The following is a 15,110-nucleotide window of genomic DNA, read 5'->3' on the forward strand; positions in this document are numbered from 1 at the left end:
TTTAGGAATCCAAAGTACAACATATAATAAGTACCCTGTATCAAGATTGATGCAAAACAAGTATCATGTGACCTTTTTAGAGAGATTTAGCAACAAGAAAACACTGCTGGGGTCATTTGGGTGCATGATTTTCCATATCTCTGGCCCCCTTTGGTCGATTTTGATGATTGACATCTCTTTCTACCCGTCAGAGCCAAAGGAATCGAGGGAAAGTTCCACATACACACACAGGTTACCAAATAAGGAGTGATCGTGACGCGTAGAAAAACCGGAAGCTGCGCTAGCCTCTGGTGGCTACCATTAGCAGCTAATTTTTCTTCTCCGAATTTTGAATAAAAATTGAATTATGGACTATCAATATTTTTTTCAAAGTGACAGACACATTGCTATGACCTATGGATTAACCTTCATCTGCGTTTTTTCTCTTTTAGTGCCATTGAACATGACTTTTGATCAGAATAACAGCTAAGGTGAGCATATCTCCGTATTTTGCTACCTAAAGCTACTTGTGTGTTGTATTTGCTTCCCCTGTCACGAGTTCTGATCGCTCAGTGATGATCCTTATATTTCTATAATCTGTGGAATCTCAGGATGTCATCTAAGCTTGTTTTTGCAGATCCAATAAGTATATCGATCGGTATAGCTATAGAGTTCTGTGCTAACAGCCTTAATATTTGTTTGTCCGTGGCTAATTCAGAGGCTCAGCGTTAGCTTCGAGGTTTTAAAAAAAAAAAGAAAAGTTAGCTGAGTTTCTTCCCATTACATAGATATGAAACATTCATAGTTTATTAAATCTTAAGAAGCCCTCGGACACTTTAGCTTGCAGATGTTGTGATTTTGACCCATTCGGCGAGTCCGTGGGGTTTAAGAGGTTTAATATACCTGGTTGGCTTCCGATGTCCTCATAAAAAGTAATTTCGTGGCCATGCTTCACTGGACACGTGTATTGAAGCTATTAAAGAAATGTAATTTCAGTTTTTAAGGTCTATGAAAAATGGTTTGTAGTGTAGTACAAGCAATGTTATTTGTGCTAATTGTCTCCATGCCTGTCTATATTTATTTTTAACATAATATAGCGTGTTGGAGCACTAGCCAATAGAAGTGCGTGTGTTACATTATGATTTCATTATGTTACGGAAGTAAACAAAGGAGTAAAATTTAGGTTTTTCAGGCAGGGAAACACACAAAAACCCCAAAAAAGCATAATAAGGCCCCTTTAAAAAAACTGATTCCTTTGGTCTTATTGGCTTTTGTTTAATGTTTGTTTGAAAAACTGTGAGAGATGTGTAACCATAGACAAGATAACTCTTAACAAAACAAATGTTCATTGATTTCTACTATTGGGGAATCATTTGCCCTGCATGTCCTCCTTGCCCTCTGACGCAGAGGCCCAGCCTTGAGCAGCCTAGCATTTTGTTGTTGTTACCAGTTTATGACCGGGCAATTCTCGGTTAGCGATAGTTATTGTAATGGGACACCTGGAACACATCCTTCTCAGGGTGTAGATGACCTTGAGCCATAAGCGACAACAAATTTGATTCAGTGTCCTCAGCTGTTTAGTCCATCTATTGAAGAATGTTGATTATTATTACACTCTGAACTAGTTAAAACCTGGAGCTACAGGAGGGTTCTTCAGAATTGATTGTGGCATCTCAACTGTGTGTTCAACTCGTGGCCCGTGACATGTCTTGTGAATTCTCCGGCCGAAGCTCCAAATAAGCCGTTAGTGTTTGCCATCAAAGCTCCAGCTCTCCTTGTGTCTCTCTGAGTCGTGACTCCAATTGCTTCAGAAGTTTCCCCCACATCTACTAGTAAAAACAAAGGGAGGGAAACCATGTTGCTTCCAAGCAAGCAGGCAACAGTATGACTCACCAAAGCAGGAGCGTTGACCACGGAGAGGTTGTAGCCATAAATGAAAGATGACCCAAGGGCCCCGAAGAAGGCTGCGCTGAACAGACACGCTGTGACTGGCTGCTGGAGAGAGAGCACACAAAACACACTGAGAATACAAACATGGACATGTAAGAGGCCATGTCAGAAACATTGTTTTTGATAAATGTCAAGTTCGGAACAAAAACAAGGGAATCCAGCAGAGGACGCTTCGAAAAGGCCTTGGTATCCAGTCCAGAATAAACTGGGATATTCCCTTGAGAATGTCACTGCTTTAACAACATGTGTGCAAGGATTGACATTGGCTGAGCAAAGAAAGACCACTTAATGAAAATGCAGCGGTTATACGAGCCCTGTAATTGAGTGAGAAATGAACTGCACATGCTGCATCAAAAATGAATGAGAGTGAACAAGTCATAGGCCTAATATTAGATTTAAATTAAGCTGTGGTTGTGCAGGTATAACAAATTAATCATAGCAAGACTGAAAAAGTGTTAAGGCCCACAAGTGGTTAATTAAAACCTATTGTACAAGAGCAAGACAGAGCAAAAACCATAAGGGAAATGTTGCTACTCCAGGAACCTCATTACTTTTTGAGCTAAACCCATAAAGGCTCACGCAAACGAGAAAAGGACACAATGTCATGAAATTCAAGACATACCCTTTGAGAGGATGAACATGTAATGGAACTGTGACAATTAGATCATGAGAGCCCATGAGCATGTTGACATTTAGGCCCGAAGATAGTGTGGAGAATTAATGTAATAGGGTCATACTGTATGTTGGGAATATTGGATGAGTTGTGATTTTCATGGTCATTTTTCCATTCAATATAAATGTGTCCTATACAGTTTGAAAGCTTTGCCTAATATTACAAACTTCATGTTAACAGCTGACCAGAAAAAATGGGAATTGTCCTCTGGGGAGTATGATCTCCAAATTATAGGTCAATTCGGTCAATGTACTTTTGCACTTTGCTGATGAACATGGACAGTATAGAGTCCGTTTTCATGACCCATTGTTTTGTCGAAACAGCCTTGAGTTTGCATTTAGCCAGAGCCATCTTGGTTTTTTTGGAACCATAAGTGACACAAAAGGTTGGCACTAAGTAAAACTTAACGCTGAAAGAAATGTTTTAGGTGACTAAATGTTGTAACTTTCATAAAGTCAACTTTAATGTCAATCTTTCAGTTTGTGTGTACAGAGAGAGAGATCGAAATGACGTTTCCAACAATCCCGAATATAAAATTATACAATATACAGATATGTATAAAATATGTATATCATTATATAAACAATCAACAGACACATTTACACATTATGCACACATTAAGATAAAAAACACAACAATCAATATATACAAAATAACAGTAACAGTCACTTCAATATCAATATCTTTGGTGCAAGATTGTCCATAGAATGTGCATTTATTGCAGATTGTCCATAGCAGCGTAAAAAAAAGTTTCTGGTGCTGGATTTGAGTTTCTGAGTGTGTGTGGAGAGTTATAGTCCAGTGGGGGCAGGGGAGAGAGGGGGGAGAGAGGGGAGGGATGGGACTCATGATGGCAAAACTTAAAAAAGAGATTACTATGTTGTATTGAAGAAGACTTGAAACTGAGGAAAGAAGCCAAAAAACTAATTGGGAAAAGGTTTCTAAGTTAAGAATTAAAGTGAATAATGTAGGGTCATTCTCTCATAGACTTCTATACAATCAGATGTATTTTTGCCATCAGTAGAGTCGCCCTCTGCTGGATGTTAAAGAAAACTAAGGGTGTTAATTCTCTTTTCACAGATTACTAATGTTTCAGTTTTATCGACAGCCTTCTACCACTCCTTGCCTTTTTATGGGGATGGCAATGTCAGCCCATCACTTCTAAAGGTTGCAAGGTTAAGGATTAGAGCACACAGTGATGCGCACAATATGTTATCTGCTTTAATGTTGTGTAGCAAAGTCAAAGAAAGTACAGTTCATTGAAAGTGTCTCCCTGTCCACTTATTCAAATGTATGATCGGATGATATTGCCATCAGCATTAAGTTATTAAATATAATGTTGTAAATTACTAAATTAGGCATTAAAGGCTATGTGAGCATGCCAGTTTAGCTAGTGGCCGTTACTCCATGTAGATTTAAAAAAAATGTGATTTTATCTGTTAAATTAATAGTCAAGGTAAAAGGAAACACCTGAGTAAAAATAGCAGGTAGTGGCTCCAAGGCCAAACAGAGGTGTACAGCCTCTGACTATTTTAGCAGGGGGTCTGTAGTACTAATTATAACAGTGAAAAAACTTGGAAGACACATTCAAAGTTAGTACCTTGAGAGTAGTGCTCCATAGAAGGTGTGTTAAATAAATGTTTTCTCTGCACATATGGTATATCTTCATCCCTTTACACAATGCAATAACTCACTTCTAATATTATGCTTGCAATATGCACTCATGTGTCTCAGCAGAGTTCTTCCCCAGTATAGTCCTCCTTTCCTATTTGCATATACCATCAAAGGAGGCATATTCAACAGAATCTCTCCACACACGTTTTGAATAATAATTGATTCCAGAAAAAGTTGTATTGAAGCGTGATCTTACAGAAAAAGGAGGTTGGAGCAAGTCTATGGCATTTTTAGGCTATTCAAAATGCATCAATTTGAAAGGTGTATGAAGTGATGAAATAAATGCTTTTGCTTTGTAGGACTGAGCCCATTATATATATATACATGTAAGAGATGCTGGCTCAGTATTTGCCAGTATTTTAAATCTGTACTCACAGATTGATATGAAACAAAAATTGGTAGACTGAACCCTTTCATCTGTTCATAATCGAGCGGTCTCTAAATTACACACTATACAATTAATTGTAATCATATATGCACAAAAGATTTGCCACAATACACCCACATATTGCCCTCAAAGTATTGTAACTCAAAGCCAGCCATACACAAACGGGTCATATTTAGATAATCTTATCCGGGCCTCATAACTTTTTCAGGGTTTGCTCAAAGGACGCTAGAGAATAAATATACATTTCAAAAGAAGATCACAGAGAATAGCCTTTAGGTGTCTGATTAGGTTTAGAGTGGTAGTTTAGATATCTAGTAGCTTTAGGGAGTTTCACAACCAGAAACTGATATGTGAAGACAGATCATGTTTATACCTTTGATTGAGTCCGAAGTTATGTCAAACCAGAATATTTCGATCAGGAGAGAGCCAAGAGACTTATTTTGGCTTAAAAAACATGAATTGACGTGTGCACGAGATAAAAGACATTGAAAATCTTTAAAGATTTCACTCCATGTTGATATTGGGGATCTTAAGGTGGAAGTGCAGCTGTCTAAACGCCGGCAGTGAGGTTGATGGGTGAAGAGAAGCTAAACATCTGGATTTGATGAGATGGCGTAACTATGATTGGATCAGGACATTTGTTATCTTTGAGGTGAGGTTTATTGCTGGTTATAGGAGACTGTTGATGAAACTGACATTGCCCTGGCAGCGTGATCAAAGTTATAGCTCTAATGTTTATGAAGCCAGCGGTAGAGAGGAAAGGAGATCAAGTGAGTGGTGTACAGTTCATATTTCTTTCAGAAAAGTTATCTGTAACACATAAATAGAATCTAATAAACATGTTTCTTTAAAGTGATTTTCCTCTACGATGTTTCTGTGTGAAAATATTTGTAATAAATCGTATTAACACAATGTGGACACATGCAGGGAATTCTGAATAAATAATGTTTTATGATCACAAGAATATAGGTAAAAATTTAATTAAAGTTAATGATCAAAGACTTTTGTTTGTCTTGGTTTCACTTTGTAGTATTATAACTTTCCCGAACTGAGTCCCTACTTTTCTATTTCATTTGTATTACTTAACATCAGTCAATCGTTTTTATAAACCTGGCAAATGTTACATCTTCAGTTTTTCTTTCTTAAAACATGAATAAGATATCGTCATTTTAGCAGAGTAAATATTGCCTCTATTTCAGCGGCAGGTAAAAAGCTCAAATAGGATTTTGGATAACGGCACAGACGTCTGTGTTTGACCATAACAAAGATCATGTAGTCAGCTGTGGCTTGCTCACAATGTCTAATAACATGTTAATAGGTTAAAGTATGACATAACAGCCAAATAACAAAAGCATGACAAACAGCCATGACAAACCCATTCAGCCAGTGAACTTATACAAAAGGTGTTGTTGTTTGGTGGCTCATTGTATGATTATATGTTGTATTATATGATTGAGTTATCCTAGTGAGTCACTCACCTGTTCAGAGTTCTTCCCAGAGTCCTTCATCTTCTGGTCTGCTGCCGGCTGATCCTTCTGTGGTTCGTCCATCCTAACGTTTCAGCAACCTAAAGGGAGCATGATCATTAGCTCATACAAGACATGTTTCACAACGAAGAGGGGGAAGTAGAACTTATTAGGGAAATCTCTGAGTGAACCATCTGTTGAGAGGAAAAGACTATATTTGCTGACACACACATATGCATGCACAGAATTGTCACAGCTTGGTGATACATTTAGGAATAACCCAGAAGATCAATTCAACAGTAAAAACAGCTCTCCAACAGGAATAAATGACCTTCTATTTACCTGCAGGACCTTGGCAGTTGAATACTTAAGCCACAACACAGTGGATAATTCCACTATGGAGCAAATAAATAGCAAATTATAAGCCCGAGTGTGCCACCCTGTGGTTATATCAATATTAACAATCAGACATACTGGAAAGTCGACATAAAAATGCAGAAGTTGTATAAAATCTAAAGGTCTTCTTTCCTTCTGAGCTTGCAAGAGAAACGTGAATGCTGTAAAGAAGTGTTCACAGTCAAAACTCAGATTTTCAGGTATAAAAGCCCTTCTTGTTTTTACCAAGACAGCACTGCTACCTTTGAAGAAGGGTTTAACTAAAGCAGTGACTGAGGTCAAATGTGAACTAACCCCAATGACACACATTTCCTCTTTCTCACTCCTTTTTCTTCAGCATGCCCTGACAGTTACTGAGAAGTCTGATAGGGTTAAGTGCAAGACGATCCAGTCTGTCTCCAAAGAGAAAACCTAATCTATCTGCCGTGTCACATTGAGAAAGAAATTACAAAAACTCAGCGAAAGAGGATCGAAACAGCTGTTATCACAGCAGTGGAAAAAGTCTCCAATGAGCAGCAAGGACGAGTCTTCTTGAATAGTTACTTTACTGGAGGAGAGGACTTGTACTTTGTACTTACTCTTTGTGGAGCACTGAGCATCAGATGGGTAAAGAAGGATAGTTAATTGGTTATTAGCACATTGACACATTATTACAGTATGTGTCATTTTTTATGTGCATTTGTCAACTGCTGCATTTTTCAGTGTCCACTCTGCTGCTTTTAATGTGACGGGTAAGAAAGGAAGAAGTGGATTTGGTATGCAACTCAAAATATTGAGATATTTAAAAAGTACAGTTTTTTTGCTGAATTTTGTGAATATACTTGAGAAAAACATTGCTATTTGTAGAAGACAAGTAATGGCACCATTTTTCAAAATGTCAGAGCTCTAACACAATGCCTCAGTAAGTAAAAGGTGCTGAGACAGAAAGTGTTACAACTATTCCCGCTCTCCCCTAAATGGATACCTTCTGAACAAACAAGCATCAAAGGGTTTTAGACGTTTCTGATTGAAGTCGGTGACCGGTAATACTGCTGATTTCCGCTCCTGCTGCACAGTTAATAACACTTGATGGGATTCGCTCAGCTGCAGAATGTTAATCAGAACCTGAATGGATGACAGGAATGAAGATCAGCAGGACTCGGTGTCCTAAGGAGCTCAATTAAAAGCCTTGGCCTTGGAGTGAATTCATAAGACGTCTGAAGAGCTTCCTGTACAAAAATATCAGTTTGATTCAACCACCTCTTGGATAAAATGGCATTTATTCCAATATCAGTTCAAAATATTTCCAATTTAGCTTTCAGACACATTTTACAGCTTTAATTGCGGTTATGCCAAATCAGTCAGTTTCAGTACATTAGGAACAAATTAGCAAAATAAATCATCGTTCATCTTTCTATTCAAGCTTGATAGCTCATAATGAAATTCGACTCGACTTTGAAATAGTTTGAAAAACTCTGAACTCAAGGTCAACTGACTACAAGTAGAACTTATGCGGTACAACTGAGCCAATCGTGAAATGCATTTGAATTCAGGATATTGTACCAATACCTCACATATTGGTTACAATAAGCTACCTATACTGTAAATATCTAAAAAGACATGCACTTACAGCTTTACAATTTAGTTGTGCATAAAAAGTCAATACTATAGTAGATGAACTGTGTGACTGAATCCCCAATACAAAAACAAACAAGTTCATCCATGTGCGCCATGAGTTCACCGTCTGGCTGATTGTGTAACATGCAGAGGAAATCAGGTTGGTACTTTGAGGGTTTTGACTCTGCAGACCGTTTACATGCATAAAAACCTTCATAACACACAAGGGGACGGGTAATAACTGGAAAAGCATGACATGGGACCTTTAAAGTTATTAAAACTAGCTGCACCTTTACCAGCTTTGATAAACACAAATCTCACAACCAGTTAAATGCTAGACACTCATTTATTTTTTAAAGGTCACATATCCCACATGATTAAGTAAATAACATATATCTAAAGAAAGATTCAGCCCACTTAAATTATAATACCGACAGATCATGACCCTAATGACAAAATAAATCAATGCGTTTCCACCTTTTTCACCAGGCTGAATGGTAAGTACTTTGGGTAAACTCACCCACGCAGGCTGTGTATCCAATGCTCAGGACGACTATTGACCCAACAGTATACATAGATATGACTATCATATGTCTCTGACAAATGATTAACTTTGATGAGTCACCCCATTTGCTTTCCGGTCTTGGTAAAATAATACTTGGGTCAGCAGAGTTGCGGTAAAAAGAAACATTAGCTATGTTTCTGTACTATTTGATAGCACTACTCTACTTTAAAAACATGGTGTTGCTTTGTCAAGAGGCAGCTGAATGTCCTCCGACCAGCTGTAATTACAGAGGGTGAAAAGTATGAGAAAGATAAAGGCCTTTTTGAACATTAAAGCTTATAAACATGTCACACTAGAGGTAAAACATGCAAATATGGAAATAGCATAATAGGGCCCCTTTAAAGCAGATCATGCAAGAATTAGTATTTTATTGTATAAAATTGATATTGTGTGGTTAACACAGTAAAAGCCCCTGGCATAAGCATGAAACCCCCGTTAAATTTGCAAGCTGACAGTTTATTCAAACTAGACAATCGCATCATCCGCAGTGTTGATAAAAGGAGAGAAATTACCTTTCTCTTTTTTTATTCTACTATGAATGGCAATTAGGTGATAAATATGCCACTGCAGAGTGGAAGATACAGACAATAATGGACTGTCTGTTTATCAGAGAAGTTCCTTTCAAATCACAATAGTCTCAGTCAAGACTAAAACTTCTAATTAATGACTTCAATATTATCTGTCAAACTGAAGACCAGATTTCAGAAATGCTTGATATCCTGAGTTGTCTGAGAGCCCGGTTTAATTATTCTATTAGATGACCTACCTTGAACTGCAGTTAACATGAGTATAGTGTCATACTGCTAAAGCTGTTGGCAATATGTCTTTAGTTGAGAATGTCTTTATTCATAAACCTGTTGCATACAGTAGCTTTGAGCTCTGACATCAGTGGTTATGAATGCAGTAGAGAGCATTATTTTATTTTGAATCATGGTGCATACAAAGTTACCTCCCTTTTATGGACTCACCCAACTCATGTCAATGTCATTAAACTTCATCTTCGAAAACAAAACCTTATGTTAGAATTCTGTCTATTGATTTCAATTCTGTCTATTGATTTCAATTCTGTCTATTGATTTCAATTCTGTCTATTGATTTCAATTCTGTCTATTGATTTCAATTCTGTCTATTGATTTCAGTTCTGCTTTTACTGTAATCAAAAGGTGATCTCCAAAGACATTAACAGACGCCTACAGGCTGGAGGTGAAGAAAGGTGGTCAGTGCAGGGGGAATTCAATGGAAAAACAAGACTACTGAAATGATCATCGACGGGAGAAGAAAGCAATCTCTAAAAGCACCTCTCCACATTGAACCAACCATTTACAACATATGACTCCTTTGGTTAGAAGGTCCTTGGTAGATAAATCAACAATAACCTTAAACTAGAGAATGCAATTCCTGAAGAAATTGCTAGTGGGAATGCTTTATGCTGAAAAGCTGACGCTGAATTGCTATGCTGAAATGTAATGTGTAAGAAGAAAGTGAAGAATTTAGATTGAAATGATACATGAACACTGAATGTGTGATAAGAGAAGAAAAGAAAGTAAAAAAGCTTGGAAAAGCAGCAGAATATTTGAACTGCAAACTATTGAACTAACTTGATGGCGAATGATCTGTCGCCATAGCAACGGTATTTGATGACACCCCATAATATGCTTAGATATGTTGATGGCTGCATCGTTACCAAACCTGTGAAGTTTTGGGCTGTTTGGAGCATTTTCACTGAAGTTATGAGAAAACCGTGTTTCATGGCGAGCATTGTGTTGCCATGGCAACGGCATTTGAAGAAATCTCAAAACTGTCCGGCAGATGTCTTCACGGCTGGACTGTTAGCACACGTGTGAAGTTTTAGCACTTTTGGACAATTTTCAAAGGAGTTATAGCAATATTGTGTTTTATTGCAAGGGATGCATTGCCATGGCAACAGCTTTTGAGGAAAACTCACTAATTAGACCCTCCAGAAAAACACGGGCAAAAATCCTTGATTATGCGGTTAAACATGCAGTGTTTTTATGTGATTTTATTGGGCTGTCTTATTTATTCTTTCTCACACACAACCTGCCACTAACGTTAAACCCCTTTCCTATTCAATTAAACACATTCAATGTTTATTTATTGTATTCCGCGATCGCAGAATCGCGTTTTTCTGGAGGGTCTAAATAAAAGTAGGCCATGAAAGAAAGAAATCAATGAAAGGTTGATGCGAATCGTGCGCTTAAGACCTTCCTTTTTGATAAAGCTTATAGTTAGGGCTGATTAGATTCAGCCCCTAGTTTTGCTGATATAGGCTTAGTTTGTCGGGGGACATCTTACTTCTTCCTTCTCTCTGTCTATACCTGTGTACTCTCATGTTCCGATTAACCCAGCTTCCCCAAATTTCTTTCTTTTTGGTGTCTATATACGCCGGGATCCGGAGTCATGGATGATCCTGCGGTCCTGTGTCATGGATCGCGAGTCCTGGATCTTGAGTCGTGCGTGGCTGTGGTCCTGGATCATAAGTCCTGGATGGATATCCTCGTGGATTCATCTTCCTATTATACACACATGCATTTCCAAACATTTGGACTACCTATGTGTTGCAAATGTATTATCTTTTCAATTTAGACACGGCATCTATTGCACGTCTGTCCGTCCTGGGAGAGGGCTCCCTCCTCTGTTGCTCTCCCTGAGGTTTCTCCCATGTTCCCTTTAAACTGTGGGGTTTTCTCTGGAAGTTTTTCCTTGTACGATGTGAGGGTCTAAGGACAGAGGGTGTCGTATTGTTATACTGATATTCTGTACAAACTGTGAAGTCCACTGAGACAAATGTAACATTTGTGATATTGGGCTATATAAATAAACATTGATTGATTGATTGATTGATTGATTGACACACCAGAATCCCTTGGCTAACTAACAGGGAGTCAATGAACGCTGGTAATAGACGAGTTGGGATCGTAGAGAAATGCTCTCCGCAGACCCATTCTCACAGCGTTATAAATCTTTTTCTTACTCAATATCAAGCCACACTTATTGTTTTTACTTCGGCTGTGAGTGTTTGTGTGTGCTCAGGATGAGTTTAGCTTGTTCTCGCTGTATCGCCAACCCGGAAAATCTGTCCGCTCCTCGCAGCAACGAGCCTCGCAACGTCCCGACCAATCAGAGCACACTGGGCTCACAGGGACGAGGGGCAGGAGCTCCAACAAGCCGTTTAGGACAGAGAGTAAATACCTGGGGAATACACATACTATACAGAGATGCTGTATGAGAAACCAATGTGATTTTGGAAAATTGCACAATTTAAATCTATTCTAGTAGACCTCAACAATGGAAATATGATCAGTAGAAATGGCCATGACATGGGCCCTTTAACAAACTTCACTTTTGCTGTTCCACGCAGACACATGACAATGGTTTGTTGTGCTGCCAGCAGTGTTAAGAAACCTCTAGTGTTATTTCTGCATGTGCCGTTAGCCCCAGTAAACAAAGAGATTCCAAAGAAACCCAGACTAAAATCTCAATGATTTATTAAACGATTTCCGAAAACAACTTCTTCTCTGTGCAAGTAAACATGAGCAGTGGTGTAAAGTAACTAAGTACATGTAATCAAGTACTGCACTTAAGTACACTTTGTACTTTACTTGATTTCAATTTTATTTTACTTTGTACTTCTACTCCACAACAATTCAGAGGTAAAATAGTGTACTTTTACTCCATTACATTAATACCTTTAATTACATTGCAGATTATGATTCATAATGTGAATTATAAACAACTGGATTAAATTCACAAGCTACCCAGCACTTAATCAATTAAACATAAATTCCACCTTTACCAGCTTTGATAAACACATCAATAAATATGTTCCAAATATACAATATATGTTATTCTGAAATTGGCCAATCTGCATAATGAGTACTTTTACTTTTGGTACTTTAAGTATATTTTGATGCTAATATGTTTTTACTTTTACTTGAGTAACATTTTGATTGCAAGACTTTTACTAGTTAGAGAGTATTCCTACACTCTGGTACTTCTACTTTTACTCAAGTACAAGATCTGAGTACTTCTTTCACCTCTGACCATGAGTCACACATGGGGACAATAGCTCACTACTTTCACTATCAATAATTAATACGAAAGTAACTCTTGTACTTACTTTGAATAGTGTTTGGATACATCCTGGCACTGAGTCGACGTTGAAGTTGCAACGCTTTGAATCCTAATGTACAGATACCATATTGGAAGAAGATCTCCTACTATGAGAGGAACAATGGAGGGTGTCCATCCAGAGTACCCACGCTCCATTGTCCTGCATCATTCCTTGAAGCACCCCTAAACCCCCCCCCCCACACCCCACCTAACTCAACGCAAAGTCCAGAGAAACGTCCTCAGATCACAGAGTATCTAGATCGAGTCAACTACAGAAAAAAGCTCTGCTCTACCAGCTGAATTCCTGATAAATGCAGCGACAAGGGCATTCTCACAGAGGAAGAAAGAGTTCCTGCCGCTGGTGGAGCTTTAGCACACAGGCTACAACTCGTTGGATAAAAACAACACAAAAGCTTGGTCTTTAATCCAAGAAAAATAAAAAAAACCTCTCCTCAGGCAGCTTTTACTCAGATCAATGGATGCTTTATTCTCCCTTGGCTTCACATTGATTATTTTGTAGGAAGCTATCTTTATTACAAACATGTGAGTGAGCCACAACTCTGCCTTGTGGAAACCACATGAAAGACTACTTCAAGTACAATTAAAAGAGTCAAAAACATGACGTATTTGGTGTTTGGGCTAGACTGGAGGATAGAGCAAGTGCATAAAGTTTAGGAACTGCCATGGGAAAAAAGAGATGGCCCAAGTAATGAAACTCAGGCTTGTAAATCGGACACCCCCTGCGTGACCTGCCCTGGAGTCTAGGTAACAGAAGGTTTCCCAGGTTGTGGATAGACCTGTCAGTGGGAACAGAACCCCTGGGCAGAGGGTATCAAATAAGGGTCTTGTATTTATATTTAAATTTCAGCCATACATTTTGAACAAGTTTATGGAACATATAATGACGTGTGCTGTTGTATTTCATCATAGATACTGTGTCCTTTGTCTCTTTTCAGCAGTGTAAAGCTAAGTACTGTCTATAACTGTACTATCTACAGTTTATTTACCTGAACTGACTATGTACATATACTGTAGAAGTCCTGCCCTTGAATCATGTGTCCTAAGTCAGAAGGTTATTACAGTCACTATTGATTCAAAATACCAAAGTTCTTTCCATATCTCATGCCCTATACATTTGTTATCTCAGATAACCGTTTTCCCCCTGTGGAGCATGGTCCTTAAAACTGATGTCAGCTGCTGCGTTAAACATTGACCTTCCAGCTGTGAGTGTCACCGATAGAAAACTATGTTTTTGTGAATCAGTTATTGTGAATCAAACATGTGGAAATATCATTAATACCCAAATATGAAATTGATAGAAAAAACATTGATTCTGTAAGAAAAAGAAAACAAGAGAAAGAAAACTCACCGAACACTCGAGACTATGGTTGTCCAAGATCAAGCTTTTCTTGCGGATTTCACATCCAAAGTAACTGCAGGAACCTAATTCAAAAAAGCACCATTATCACATGAGAACTAACTGGCTAACTTCATTTACTCTCACTGAACATCAACCAGAAGCCGTTTGAGGCACAGTGCAGAGTGCTTATAAGAGTCAGTCAATCATTTGCTCCAAGCATTTTGCCTTCTGGCCAAGTTAATGAATACGTTTTGAAAAATCATCAAATAATTACCCAAGTCAACAATGTAATGCATCACAGTTTTGTTCACTCTCTGTATATTAAACAAATTCAAACATTGACTTAAACCCATATAAATGCACTTTTATAACCTGACAATTATTGTGACTAGACATCTGAAATGCTGTCATTCTTTCTTGAGTTGACTCAACAATGCATTGCATTGTGGTCTGGCTGAAACAGGGTTCATTTTTCTTAGTTCCTTAAAAGCTAACATTAGTGACACATTATTCGTTATAGCGTTGTTTTATAGTGTTGTGTATAGTCAGGCCTAGGGAGTAGGATTACCTGTAATGGGAATATAATCAAGATGTATTTTGTTACAGTTACACCAAAAATAAGACTCAATCAGATAACTGATTCTATAAAATGGCAATAGCCTGATTACAAGGCATTGAGCTTACACACTCAAGCAAAACAATTGCTGGTCTTTCAGTTCATCAACATTTAGCCCTCTAGTCTAAAGAAAGCTTTCATTGGGTGGAAATTGGAATTGGTAAGTGGACCGTCTAAATTTTGTTTTTTGTTTTTCATTTAGGCTAAATTTCTTTCTTTTTTTAATAGACCTTTTTTTAATACAGGTGGAACCCCGATGTGTTTATCAAAAATACTACCTTTGCCTACAAACACAACACAAATCCTAAATTCTACA

The 15,110-nt window shown here is 38.0% G+C and overlaps 1 long non-coding RNA gene across 2 annotated transcripts; it reads right to left on the reverse strand.

Moving 5' to 3' along the window:
* Positions 1–1,874: 1,874 nt before the first annotated feature.
* Positions 1,875–14,315, reverse strand: LOC104964858 (uncharacterized). Of its 2 annotated transcripts, none has more exons than XR_800474.1 (3): positions 14,188–14,315; positions 6,143–6,231; positions 1,875–1,971 (listed from the first exon to the last, which is right to left on the reverse strand). It is a non-coding gene; the product is annotated as an uncharacterized lncRNA (long non-coding RNA). The 2 variants fall into 2 exon arrangements; XR_800473.1 differs by having other exon boundaries at positions 1,875–1,974.
* Positions 14,316–15,110: the final 795 nt, after the last annotated feature.

Source organism: Notothenia coriiceps, unplaced genomic scaffold (assembly GCF_000735185.1).
Source record: "Notothenia coriiceps isolate Sejong01 unplaced genomic scaffold, NC01 NC01_scaffold00037244, whole genome shotgun sequence".
Lineage (NCBI taxonomy): Eukaryota > Metazoa > Chordata > Actinopteri > Perciformes > Nototheniidae > Notothenia > Notothenia coriiceps.